At 41.2% G+C, this 14,116-nt stretch overlaps 1 long non-coding RNA gene across 10 annotated transcripts in view; it reads left to right on the forward strand.

Annotated features, from left to right (window-relative positions):
* Nucleotides 1-2,693: 2,693 nt before the first annotated feature.
* Nucleotides 2,694-14,116, forward strand: part of LOC102152509 — a 33,946-nt gene continuing 22,523 nt past the window's right edge. For 5 of the 10 annotated variants that reach the window (XR_005371489.1, XR_005371490.1, XR_005371491.1 and 2 more), the window contains exons 1-4: nucleotides 2,694-3,031; nucleotides 5,932-6,219; nucleotides 6,629-7,991; nucleotides 10,439-10,597. This is a non-coding gene — a long non-coding RNA (uncharacterized LOC102152509). Of the gene's footprint in view, nucleotides 3,032-5,931; nucleotides 6,220-6,628; nucleotides 7,992-10,438; nucleotides 10,598-11,119; nucleotides 11,438-12,020; nucleotides 12,121-14,116 lie in introns of those variants that run through there. The other 5 variants (XR_005371497.1, XR_005371498.1, XR_005371492.1 and 2 more) reach the window with 4 other exon arrangements.

Genomic DNA, 14,116 nt, shown 5'->3' on the forward strand with positions numbered 1-14,116 from the left:
TTTATTCCTCCCAAACTCCAAACTTCTCTATCCAGGCCCTCTCAGAGTCCTCTCCCGCTGAATGACACTTTTTCATGTGGACATACTTCTGACGTCATCATTCTCTCTCATAAGGGCCTGTGAAGCCCAGCTGGGATTCTTGCAAATGATTTTCAGTTGAAGTTGGAGGTAACCTGTTAGAAACGATCCATCACCCCATCCTGGAGCCCCGCGTGGACTATTCTGGAGACTTCTTTCTTAGCCAGACTTTTCCCGCTACGATCCCTACTGTCAAGTAATTTCTCCCAGACATTCAACTGAAATCACTGAGTTCCATCCATGTCACAGCTGGGAGGCTGATTTCCTGACAAGGGATGCTACAGTGACGGTTAATGGAGACTTTCTGATAGGCCTTTATCTGAACTCCTTAAAAGCTCAATACCAGGAAAGTACAGATTAACATGTAGCAAGAAAATACATTCAGTCAAATATAATCCCATCTGTACCTGCCAAAATCTTCAGTCCGCTTTACTAACATCCTTGTAATAACATTGTTAAAAGGTTCTGACACTTCTCAGATAAGCGCTTCATTCAGTTCCTTGCCTCCGTTCAGGAGGAAACAGGAAAAGTCCAAATACAGTCAACTGAGTTATCAAGGTCTTCTTATCCAGTCCGTGAAGGATCCAAGCCTTTTGTTTGGGATGTATTAGTTCCACTCCGTACCCCCACTTTGGGGCACTTTGAGAGAAAAGACTCTTGGGTTGCCAGCAGTGTTTTTATTTTACTTTTTATTAGCATGCCTAATAAAGAGCCGGGTGAGTGAAGTCTTTGGAACCAAGGCACAAAGCAAAGCTTGATGGTTCCAAGTAAATCTGACTTTGAAACACTTAGTTCCAAGATATCCTGATTTAGGAACAACAATGGCTACCCCCCAAAATGGGCCTCCTTCCCACAGAAATTGCTAGAGATTTCTTTTTGCTTTCCCTGCTGATCCATTTTTGTGCTATTTTCTCTGTCAGAAAAGATAAACTATCCTTTGTGAAGCAAGATTCGTTGTTGTTGTTTTCTTTTTTCCGCAAGAGAAAGACAAACATGTTTTTTAACACTGCATAAAAAACAAAAACAAAAAAAACACTGCGTCACACATACACATGGGACACCCAGTGATGAGTGACCGGAGGGGCTGGTCACAGCTGGGGGTGGAGGGAGGCTCACCATTTTAAGTGAAACAAAGGGAAAGGGCTTGACTTCTGGGTGGTTGAGGAAGGAGTCAGGGAAGGATGATGGTAAAGGAGGGCTCCATGGTAAGGTTTGTCATGCAGATTTAAATCAAGGACGTCACCATCCATAGAAGCTGTGTAGAGTCCTCTTGGAGCTAAGGGAGGGTGACACCTTTACAAATGTGGATTTCCTTTGCGAAAGGAAGACTTGTGCTGGCTTTTAAGAGTTTTTCCTGCATGGTGGGTCTTTGATGACCTTAGCTCAAAATCATCCATATGCCAAAAACGCCTGCTTATTTATTTATTTATTTATAAATTATACATACACACATATATTTTTAAGTAGGCTCCAAGCCCAGTGCAGAGCTCAACTCGAAGCTTGAACTCATGACCTTGAGATCGAGACCTGAGATCAAGCGTCAAACACTTAACTGACAGAGTCACTCAGACACCCACAGCAAAATTAGTTATGATAAATAAACTGTGTGCCATTGGTCTCTAAAATCTTTGCAAATGTTGAGAAACCTCGATCATGATATCCATCAAATTTCCATCCATCTCTTATCCTTTTCTAATTAAGGGATACAGGAAAGGAGGGAGATGAAAAAAAAGAGAAGTTTTTAAAAGCCAACCCCCACCCCCTCAACACTCCCCGGTTTTGTATGATTATGTGACTGTTCTCTAGTCTTTATGTAGTAAAGGGGATTTGACCTGCATCTGGTTTAAATAGGCTTCGGAGGGTTATGAGAGCCAGAGAGCCTAACTGTGTCTACCTCTGTTTCTTTACAGAAAATGTGTTTGGGCTTCCAAAGAAATGCTTCACAGGCAAACGTTGGAACAAAACTTGTTTATAACATAGAGCCTACCTAGGTCCCTGGACTTCCCTTCCTGCAGTGCTAACGGAGAATCTAGGACTCAAACATTCCCAGTAGAACTGACTCTGAAATGTTTTAAAGAGAAGTTAGAAATTGATTCAGGCAGTTAGTTTGAGCATGCAGGCTAGGACATTGCTCGAAGTTGTATTACTTCCTATGGCACCTGGGACTTAGTTACTTTAAGTGCATAAATCAGCCTTCTGAGAAATATTCCGTTTCCTGAGCTTAGTTTAAGCTGAATTACGAGTGACCCTATAGAATTATTTTATTCCCCTTTTGCCTGAATTCCTGTGGAAAGGATTAAAATCCTACATTGTCTGTTTTCATTGGCATGTCTCCTCTCACCCCACCCCATTTTAATAACTTCGTCTCCTTGAATCTGTATTCTGTACACGACATTTTATAGCAATGTGCCAAACGTGTAAATGCCCAAAGTTAACTAGGCCCTAACTATTTCTACGACAACCGGTGCATATAGAGAAGTGATGGCCCTTTGGGTACCAATAATTTCCCAGGGACATAAAAATGAGAGTCGCTGCTTTGCCAGATCTCCCAGCACTTTATGACATCACCAGGCGTTTTGTGACACCATCACTTTAACATACAGGCTTTGGCCCTAGACTAGAGGCAAAGGGACATGTTTATTGATGGAGGCAGTGGAGGAAGGACTGGAGATTGGAAAGGAAAGAGACCAAAACTTCCTGGAGAAATGTTTCTGTGTCAAAACTAGATCCAGAGATTTCCTAAGGGAAGCAGATGCAGGGAAGGCAAGGAGGACCAAGGTTGAGGCAACACTGAGTTGGAATCAGACAGTTTTTGAAAATCCCAATCAAATACCAGTGCATTGTGGTGGTGGTCAATTTTTTTTTTCAATTTTAAATTACAAGGTGAACGTGAGAGTTTCTGAGGTTCAGTATATCAGACTCTAAAAGAGGCAATGAAGAAGCAACGCTAGACGTAAGTTGTCATCATACAAAACCGAACTGAATTTGGTCCTTCCTTCAGGCTCCCTTACCCCACACTATTTGTTTTAGATTCCCTGGCCCTGGAGTTAGGACACTTAATGCTTTCATTCTGGAATTTCTGGCCCATGAGGGGCACGCTGTGGACTTCATTGACACAAGTGCCCGTTCTCCATTTCACACTATGTGAAGTTGGAAGTCTCTAAAGAAATAGTTACTAGAAAAATTTTTTTGTGAGCTTATGAATTACCAGGCACATAAATCAATTGGGAAAAAAAACTTTATGATAAAGTGTCGGTTCCTAATTATAGTTTCATAATATGTAGACAAAAGTAAGGATGGTTGTTACTCATTGCAGGGTTCTGGGCTTCTGGACCCATTTCTACATCCCAGATAAAACAAAAACTAAAGTGAATGTGAGGCCAGATTTTTCACTTTTTTTTTTTTAGGGGCGGGGGAGAGGAGGGGTAGAGGAAGAGAGAGAATCTTAAGCAGGCTTCACTGCCAGCACTGAGCCCAGTGTGGGATTTGATTTCAAAACCCTGAGATCATGACCGAAGCCAAAATCAAAAGTTGGATGCTTAACTGACTGAGCCGCCCAGGCAGGCACCCCTCCACTTTTTTTTTTTTTAACCAGAAGGCAGATTATAGTGAGTACTGCAACCACATTTCATGGAAATATGTGTTTCTCTCATCATATGATTTAGGCATGATTTTGGATGATACTACTAAGCTCCCTTGTAGCTATTGCCACAGAGAGAGAACCCTGGACTGTAGAGCCTGGGCATCTGACCACTGGTATTTCTTTTTTTTTTTTTTTAAGATTTTATTTATTTATTCATAAGAGACACACAGAGAAAGGCAGAGATATAGGCAGAAGGAGAAGCAGGCATCTCGCATGGAGCCCGATGTGGGACTCGATCCCAGACCTGCAGGATCAGGACCTGAGTGGAAGGCAGATGCTCAACCACTGAGTCACCCAGATGCCCCACCACTGTGATATTTCTGAGACTTTATGTGTAATAAGGAATCTCCAAATTCCCCCAATAAGACTCAAATTTCTTCTATCTCTGAGTCCATAACTGAAAAAAAGAGGTAACAATGATATAGACGAAAAAGGGTGAAAACCACAATCACCAAAGCCTCCACACACAGCCAGGACTTATTCCCACTTACTCGTTACACCCACTTTATTGAGAGAACCCAACAATTCAGTTCTTGAGCCTCAGAGGACTCCCTTTTCCCCACAATCCCAGGGCAGGTGTGGAGGCCTCCATTTCTCCTGGGTGATACACTGATCTTGCTCTTACCAATCCACCAAGAGAGCCACTCTTCCTGGTGGAATCTCAGTGAACAGAAGGAGAAAAAAAATACAAATGCTTCTCATCCAGAGCTATGAGGTTTACAGTCCCATTGCTTTTCCTCCTCTGAAATTAAAATAAACCAGAAAGAGAAAACCGGATAAATGAAGTAAAATGATAATGATGTTTCTCATCTTGGTAGACTGCCTTCGGGAAATAACGGAGTTCTCACTGGAGAATTTTATTACACACAATTTCCATTTGGGAGAATCTTTATGCTCCTTGGAGCAACTAGGTTAAGGTTTGTTTGGAGTTTGTTTTTTTCCCCTTTTTTGGGGGTGGTGGTGCAGTGCTGGTCTAACAGCAGCTTTATAAAACCCTGGAAAATACATAAAGTCTAAGAACTATAGCAATTAGAGATGGAGTAGACCCATTATATCATCCTGTAGGCCCGGGGGAATCAATGGAGGATTCTTTCCTAGAATAGATTTTCTAATTCCTTATCCTGTTGATTTTCAAATGGCTCCAGGGATGGAGTTTCCACCACTTCCTTTAGTACATATTTCCCCAATCTCATAATTCTCGCTGTCATAATTTTTCAGGGTGTTTAATCCAAATGTTCCTTTTCTAAAAATGATGACTGCTCTCCTTTACTCAAAATTGTGTCCACCTGTTAAAATGGACAATACTCTTTTGAAGCTGTAACCATTTTCCATCAGAATTCTTTTCTGATTTTTTCTCTCTCTCTGTCTCTCAAAGCCTTGTAGCTGTAGGTGGGGCAGTGAGCATGTCAAAGAAATCTCTGCCATCGGCAAATGGCATTTTAGGCTGTGTGAGCCGTGATGTCTCAGAATTCCAACACCAGAGCTCCTCTCAGTGTTTCTGGGCTTACACTGCCAGGCTGATACCTCCTTGCAGCGCCAAATACAGAGCGTACTCTTAACATTGACACCTCTGGAATTTTGCAGTGCACAACCTCAACAAACCTACACGGTCCTCTAAAACAATACCCTTTCCTCATAGTCAGTAATGCCTCATTCAAGTTCAGCTTGCACATGAATGCACGTTGATGTATCTATGTGCCTGTGCGTGTTGGGATTATAATTGTAAAATTCTTAGGTGTATTTCCCCTCATGGGGGTCCTGATAGAGGACTGGCTGAGAGGTGTAAGAAAAGCATAAACCCATGCTGTCCAGCCTCTTTATTTAACAGGCAGAACTAGAAAACCTAGAAGTTCTGAGCCCAGATGGAACTTATCCAGACGATAGAATCGGAAAAGAACCCCAATATCCTCTGACGGTCTACCGCTTCTACTCAGCTCTTGTTCTGATAATTTCTTCACTACACCTTTGAGAGTATCTTTCGCTTTCTCTGGACCTCATGTTTCTAAGTCTGAAATGAAGAAGTGAGCCAGATAAAAGGTGGCAAACTGGGATCCCCAGAATGACATTCCTAGCAGTGTTTACTTTTTAAAATTAAGTCAATAGATTTTTTTTTAATGTAACCATCTGCATTTTTAAATTCCAATGAATGCCACTTAGTTGTCTCCTCACATACATTCTTATCCACCCTTCCCTTACCCCCCCACTTTCAGCTCCTGCTTTCCTCTCTGAAGAGATGTCATCCTGGGGGACCAGCTACACCAGCAACTCCTCTCTGAGCTGGTTTCTCATTACTTACTTCCTGCAAGCTCCCTGAATCACTGGTTTCACATGATAGGCAAGAAGATCTCACAAGCCAGGCCAAAATTCCTCATGGCAAAATGAGCCGGAAGCCACAGTGGCTGTCTCCTTTCCATGGGCTGTGCACCTTCTAGGCTCGACTCATTCTCTCATCTGGCTACCTGTCTGCCCGGGCAGGGATTTTAGCCTGTGACTCTCAGGTAAATGGCACATTACATTCTTTTATACACTATATACATGCATCACATGTGGATGTGGCCCTGGGTGGACACTGTGATACAATCATCTACTCAATTAGGTCAAATAGCGAGATTTTACTGTGTGACCAGGCTGTAGTGTAAACTGACCAAAGAAACTAGTGGTTTTGGCTTCATGTGAATGCTGCCTCACTAAGGCTCTGCTCAACTTCATGTAGAAGTATGGGCCAAATTATATGCAAATTTGTATTTTTCATGGGAGCTGAGAGCTTTGGCACTTAATTTTGATTTTTTATAGCTAACTATGTAGCATTGGCCAAGTTCTGCATGTTTAATCCTTTTAATCATTCAACATAAATCATGCTCTCAGCCCCTTAATCATTCTTGCTATTCTTCTTTGAACCTGCTCCAGTTTCCTTACATCCTTCATTGCATAAAGAGGAGTTCTTGAACAGGCCTGTTTCACTTCCAAGAATCCATTCTGTGATGGAAACAGTGGGGGTTAGAAGATCCAGTGCCAGGAGAGAGACTCCAAGGGAGATGCAAGGCGTGGTTCTCGAAAAGTTGCAGACATTCACAAGAACTAAAAGGACATCTGACCCACTCGTCTGCCACATCTGACCCAGAAAGATGAGTTTATATCCTTTTTCTCTCAAGTAATACAGAGAAGGATTTATATGAGATCCCTTGGTAACGTCTTCTACATTATTTCCTTGTGTATTTATTTATTAAGCATTTACTAGGTCCATGAGAGAGGTCTTGCCCTTCCCAGGTTGAGTCAAGAGAAATTAATAGCTGGTAGGATCACATCTCTTAGGATCTGAGATTTATCTATCATCCATCAACTCTTTCCCCTTTAATCTGGTTAGAGGGGTCCTGGAGAATAGCATCTCAAGGAAACTCCAAGGACAGACAGACCCTAGAGGAAGTGGGAAAAAGTGAAGTTGGCAAAGTGTCTTAACATATAGCCGCCTTCTCTTGTATGTACTCCACCCCTCCCCCCATAGGTCCTCCCTGCCTCCAACTAGAGTATGAACTCAAAAGAAACTTTGTTTTGCTCATCAGTCTACCCCCAAAACAAGAAAGGAGCTTGCCACATGGTAGATGTTCAACACATGCTTCAGGAATGAATAATCACCTTCAGCCTATCACTTCATGCTCTCATAAGGATAATTGAAATTTATTAATTGTATGTAAAGTTTTACACAAAATATAGCTTCAAGACAATCACTGAATCCTTCCTCACTTTCTAATATACCTTTCAAATTGTCTTTGTGCTAAATATCCTCTTACAGAGAAATTTAGAGCCACCATTGTTCAGGATCATTTAATCCCACTGATGCACGAATCTCCCTTACAGGCCATCCTGCCAGTAATCATTCGGCCCTTGCTTGAATACCTCTAGAAACAGAGAGCTCATTTTCTCCTAGAGCAGCCATCCTGTACAGCTGTGGCTATTAGAATACTCATGCTTAAATTTAGCTAATATCTTTTTTTCTACAGCCTTTACCCGTCTTAGTTGTCAGAAGCATATTAATCTTTCCTTCCACTGGGCAACCCTTCAGGTATTTTGAGACATTAACATGTCCCTCCTAAACTTTCTCTTCTGTTTATGAAATATCCCTTGTTCCTTTCTGTACCTAGAAACGTATGACACAAAATCCAGCTTGGGAGTCTTGGATATATTCACCTCGAGGAGTCAAACACGAACAACAGGAATGGACCAGCAGGGTGTCTATTTAGGGGGAAGATGAAAGAGCTTCATAGGGAAATAAGTAAGTAAGTGGTTAACCAACTACCAGTCATCTTTCAAGAGCCAGAAATCAACAGGAGAATGGAGGAATGTTCAGGGACATGGGTTCAGCTTGTTCTGTGGATCCAGTTTTCTTCCTCGGGGAGCTTGTGACAAACTTCAGGAGAAGGGACAAATGCCAAGATCACAGAAATCTCTAGGCAACACTGTTTTGGAACCTGAGTGATGTTGGATGACACCACATAGGCTGGAGAAGTGGGGGAGATATCGGATCATTGGAGAAAGCAGTACCAGGGTGGCGGGTTCATTTCCAGAGCAGCTAGAGTGGGAGGGAGAAACAGTGCCCCAGAAGGAGAGAGAGGGTCTGCTTCGGGAAGGGAGATACCCCTGGGTAGCATCTGAAGAGGCCTGTAGTTCTTATAAATCTGCTAAGAGAATTGCTATTTCGTTACTGTTATTCTCCAGCCTCAGGAAACAGGGTTATAAGTCATAATGCTAACCCTAGCTTCTCTCTACTCAGTCTGCCTATGGCCCCGGCACTGCACTGACACCCAGGCAACCCATTCAATCCCTGTAATAATCCTCTGAGGCAGGTACAGTTCTTGTTCTCATTTTACAGATGAGAAAAGTAAAATATAGTGGCTCCGTCATATCCAAAATTATAGTGCTAGTAAATGGCAGAGCTGTGAAGCAAAGCTACTTCTAACTTCAAGCCTGATTTCTCAAATGATATAGAATTATGTATTGTAGTAAAATTTCCTTGTATCACAGCCCAAAGTTCAATAGGAAAGCGTTTACATTTGAGTCAAATGTGTTTGGTGCTTTAACTAAAGCTTTTTTTAAAAAAAAAAAAATTGCTGAACCTAATACGTACATATAGCACATCATATAAAACAAAAACAAAAAACAAAAAAGTAAACACACGCACACACACACACACACACACACAAAAACCAAACCAAACCAAACCAAAACCTTATGCAGAGAAGACAAGCTAGTTGATTTCTGCAGAAACTGTCCTTATCAACAGTGACTACGGGATCCTCCATTGCCTGTCACAGAGCTGGGGGTAAGTGACCATTGGTCTTCAGGTCCGTGCAGCCCCCCATTTCAGGCGCAGGACTAGCACTTCACCAGGGGCTGTTTATCTGAAGCAGCCTCCTCCATTAAGCATCAAGTCAAGAGTGATGAAGGAGATGAGACCCATCACTATCTTCTTGTGTCCCTGCGTGTTCCCCTCACCAGAGAACTTTTCTTTCTGGTCCAGTGAAAACTGAATCTGCCCACAAGGAATTTTGGGGTGTCCTGCTTTTAAGAAACCTTTTATGGAACCATAAAATACCTCACCTCCTCACTTTTAAGAAATTGGCTTCAGAAACTGTAGAGCAAACCAGCACAGCACTGAGCTGAAAATAAGCAAATTGTTATTTCTCCTGGATAAAGCACCTCTGACTTCCTATTGTTTCCTTACTAAAGCATTTAAGCAAAAGGAAACAGTATTTTATTTTATCTTATTTTTTTTTGGAAACAGTATTTTAATTGCAAGTTCCATGTTACAGCCCACAGACTCAGGACCTAAGCCAGGGGCAGACTTCAGTATACAGAGGAAAGTGTTCCAGACAAACTAATACTTTATGTGCCTAAAAACATGGCCATTTACAACCGAGATCTACTTTATTGCTAATGATCTTGGAAGTTAACAAGGTTTGCAGAATCTTCTCGGCATTATTATTACTATTTATATTAATAGCATTAGTGATCTCCTTTATTCTTCCAAGATTTAACACTACTAATTGGCATCAGTATAAACAGAGGTATAAATGCTATCGTGCAATGCAAGCAGAGCCAAATCTGGCAGCTTTGTGGGTTTAATATGGAAATGTTTGCTATCTAATGAGGACACAAAATGTTAATCTGCAGAACAAATTGTATTTATAGAGAAACTAATTATCATATGCAAATGTGACACACATCACTTGCAAAATTCCTGTTGCCTCTGGGGCGGCCCTCTGTGACCTTTATGAAATGCAGCACTTTGAAAAACTAGCTAATGGTTTCATGCACTAAGGCAGATTACTTTCATTTTCATACAGAAATGAGCTAAATGGGAAGGACTCTGGCTCCGAATAAACACAACAGAGGCATCAGCTTCATGATTTCTTATCCTTCCTTTTAAAACCCAGAGTTCTTCCACTGCTTTCGTTGTATCTGAAAAGCCAGATTACAGATGACCAGAGTAACGAATGTCTTAACCCATTTAATAAAAGACTTGAGATGCTCTTATCCTGCATGTAGTCTTATTGAGTGAAGGTTATTTTGATGTTTTCATAATTATTTTTGGTTTTTGCTGTTTCTCTTCCTCCTTGAGTAAGAAGCCCCCAGGTATAGATTAAGTCTAATGGAGTATGGTGTTTAACTCTTTTTCTTAGTGCTTTTTCTTCTTCTCTTTCAAATATATGTATTCTGCAGTTTGAAGCCTCACAGGAGTATAAAGTGCTGGAAATTAAATGGTCGTAGAGATCATCCAGTGAGTCCAAATATTTCATTTACAGATGAGGAAAGTATGGCTCAGAGAGGTCAGATGGCATACCCAAGATCACATGGTGAATTGGTGCAAGACACTGGAAGGTAGGTGCCCTTTCTCTATGCTTAAACAATAAAGAAACAACAGCCACAGTAGCAAGAGCAACAATGACAAAACACACCTCTACTGTAGCACTGCTAAGTTTAGAGCTATGTGAATGCTCAAAAGTGTTCTTAACTCTGTATGAAAGATGCTGCTGGCCAGAGATCCTTGGTCAGCCATGGATATGTAGTTCTGCTAATTCTCATCCTGAGCATGGGGATCTGGCTCAGCATTCTCCAAATGCCTTTTGGACTCCAAGGACAGGAAGGTGAGGGAAATGTGGCTTCTTAACTCTCATAGAACCCACAATTTGCTGAGGGAGAACAACATGCAGTGAGACAATTTCAATGAAACAGGGTCAGTGCATTATCACAGTATACAACTTCGATGGAAGCATAGAGAAGAAACAAGCACTCTATGAAAAGAAGTCTGCAGGGTGGGGTCGTATGAATTCTATCTCTATGTAACAAATTATCTCAAATTTAGTGGCTTAAAAATGTACATTTATTATTTCCATGGGTCAGGAATTCCTGTGTGTTTCACACAGTTCTTCAGCTCCAGGCCTCACAAAGATGCCGTCAAGGTGTTGGTCAAGCTGCAGTTTTTTCTGAAGCTTAGTGGTCTCTTGCAAGCTCATGCGGTTGCTGGCAGAATCCAGCTCCTTGTCATTGTAGGACTGAAGTACTGCTTTCTTGCTGGCTGTCAGTGAGGGCTGGTCTCAGCTCCTGGAGGTCCTCCAGTTCCCTGCCATGTGCCCACCCCCCCGCCACAAGTATGGCAGCTTACTGCTTCAAAGTCAGCAGGAGAATCACTTTCTTCAAGAAGGCCCAGTCCCTTTTTTTAAAAAGAGCTTTCACTGATTAACTCAGGCCCACCTAGGATAATCTCCCTTTCAATAAATCCCAAATCAGATATCTGACTTGAGATCTTAATTACATCTACAAAATCCCTTCACATTTGGGATATATATAATATGACTTGATCATAGGAACGAAGTCCCTTCATACATAGAAGCCCCATCCACACTCAAGCAGAAGGTGTTATACAGGGTGTGAAGGTTGTATCAGAGGGGTGAAGATCCTGGGACACATGCTCGCCTCCCTCAAGTGGAAACCAGAGGGGTAGAGTTAGAACAGGTTTTAGAAAGCATGAACTGAATCATAAAAGACAAATAGAGGTAAACACCTGAAATGATCAGTTATTTTTGTGATTTTCTTTTTTTAAGGTTTTATTTATTTATTAGAGAAAGAGAGAGAAAGCAGGAACAGAGGGATAGGGACAAGCAGACAGTGCTGAGCACAGAACCTGTTGCAGGGCTCCATCCCACGACTCTGAGATCATGACCAAAGATAAAATCAAGACCTGGATGCTTAACCAATGAGCCACCCAGGTGCCCCTATAATTTTCTTGAAATTATTTTTTCAGCAGAAGGCCGTGTTCACCAGCTATGATTTTATGTATCTAAGTCAGATATGGACTGAGAATGAAGGAAAAAGAGGAAATCACCAAGAGGAAAAGAAGAGAGAAAGAAAAGAAAGAAAGAAAAAAAGAAAGAAAAAGAAAGAAAGAAAGAAAGAAAGAAAGAAAGAAAGAAAGAAAGAAAGAAAGAAAGAAAGAAAGAAGAAAGAAAGAGAGAAAGAAAGAGAAAAACTGTTAGGATGAAGGAATGAAAACATGAGACCTAGGTGTGAGCTTAGAAGAGAAAGCACTTTTGGAGGCCTCCATGTTCTCAATTGAAAATACAGTGATTATTTGCAATATATGAGAAGAAAAGAACATTTAAAATATTCTCATTAAGTAAGAACATATAAAATATTCTCATTAAGTAAGAAAAGAAAAAGAAGAATATTTAATTATAAAAATGGGCTGGCAAGGCCTGGATGGCACAGTGGTTGAGCGTCTGCCTTTGGCTCAGGGTGTGATCCCGGGGTCCCGGGATCGAGTCCCACATCTGGGTCCCCACAGGGAGCCTGCTTCTCCCTCTGCTTATGTCTCTGCCTCTCTCTCCGTGTCTCTCATGAATAAATAAAATCTTAAAAAAATAAAAATGGGCTAAGATTGGAATTGTAGGGTCAGGTTCCTATTATGGGCTCCATCTTATAGACACAGAGAAGTTAAGTTAGTTGCCAATGGTCACCTTGGCAAAAAGCAAGGGGCAAAACCCCAGTTCCTCCCAGGTAGTCTGGCTGTGCTCTAGCAGCACGAGTTCCTGCCTGGAACATGCACCGAGAAGTCAATGGTGGTTCGTTGGTACTTGTTCAAGGAATGCCTAGCTTTGATGAGGATTTGGGAAAACAGGCACTCCCAGATGCCATTGCTGAAAATGAAAACAAATTAATCATTCTGAGAGGTCTTAACAGTTTGTATCTAAAGTCTTCTTTAATGTAGCATTTCTTTCATGTTCTTTTATCCCAATGAAAACAGTACCTGTATAAATATTTAGCTCTAAGAATATCTGTCAAGTTATTCCTAATTAAAAAGAATTTCTTCAATGGGAGCAAAGGAGAGGTTACATCAATTACTTGCCATTCATGCCATGGAATACTATACAGCTATTGTGGCTGTGTTGTACATTTTAGAGTATGAACAAGAAAAACTGTACTGCATATGAGGAATTGAAGGCAGGTTACATAATACCCCATATTTGTTTTTTTAAAAAATCCTGCATATAGGAATATTGAAACAGGGGAGGAGGGGAGCCTGGAAATATATTTACCCAACTATTATATGTGATTGAAATGTGGTAGAGTTATATTATAATTATATGTTTTTAAATTTTTTTTTGAGTATCTCTTTATTCAGTAAGTATCATACAACAAGAAAAAGTAATATGAGATTTAATTACATGATCTATAAATGCATTTTCTTCACAATTCAGTCTCACACCTATGTTTTGTCAGTTGTTTCATATAAGCAAGCAGTTGATCTCATTTTGTGGCATCAACACTGAGCTCAGAGTCTGGTGATCTGCCTTTTGCCCTGACCTCAGTTACAGATTAACTCCAGCAAGTTAGAACTCCAGAAAGTTGGTCATTAGAAATCAAATGATTGAACATCTCAGTTTTATAGATGAGAAGCAAAGGCTACAGGGCACAGATGATGTGCCCCAACTGATACCTGGGCGGGAGGGGGGGCAACATATCCACCCTACCTACAGCATGGGACCAGTTTTTTTTACTGTGCTGTCTTTCTGGGTTTGCATGCCCTTAGTTGTGAGATCAGAACCCTAGAGCAACAATTTCTCAAGGCAGAGTGTGGTGGTCCCAAACGTTGGATTTGAGGTCAAGCAGCCCATGTTCAATGCCAGCTCTGTTGCTGAGAGACCTTCAGCAAAAGAATCAACTATTGTGAGCCTTACTTTCTCAACTGCGAAATGGTAAAGACTTAGGCTATGATGAAGATTTTTATTTTATTCTACTTTTTTATGATTTTATTTATTTATTCATGAGAGACAGAGAGAGAGAGGCAGAGACATAGGCAGAGGGAGAAGCAGGCTCCCTATGGGGAACCCTATGTGGGAT

This window comes from Canis lupus, chromosome 16 (assembly GCF_011100685.1).
Source record: "Canis lupus familiaris isolate Mischka breed German Shepherd chromosome 16, alternate assembly UU_Cfam_GSD_1.0, whole genome shotgun sequence".
Classification (NCBI taxonomy): Eukaryota; Metazoa; Chordata; class Mammalia; order Carnivora; family Canidae; genus Canis; species Canis lupus.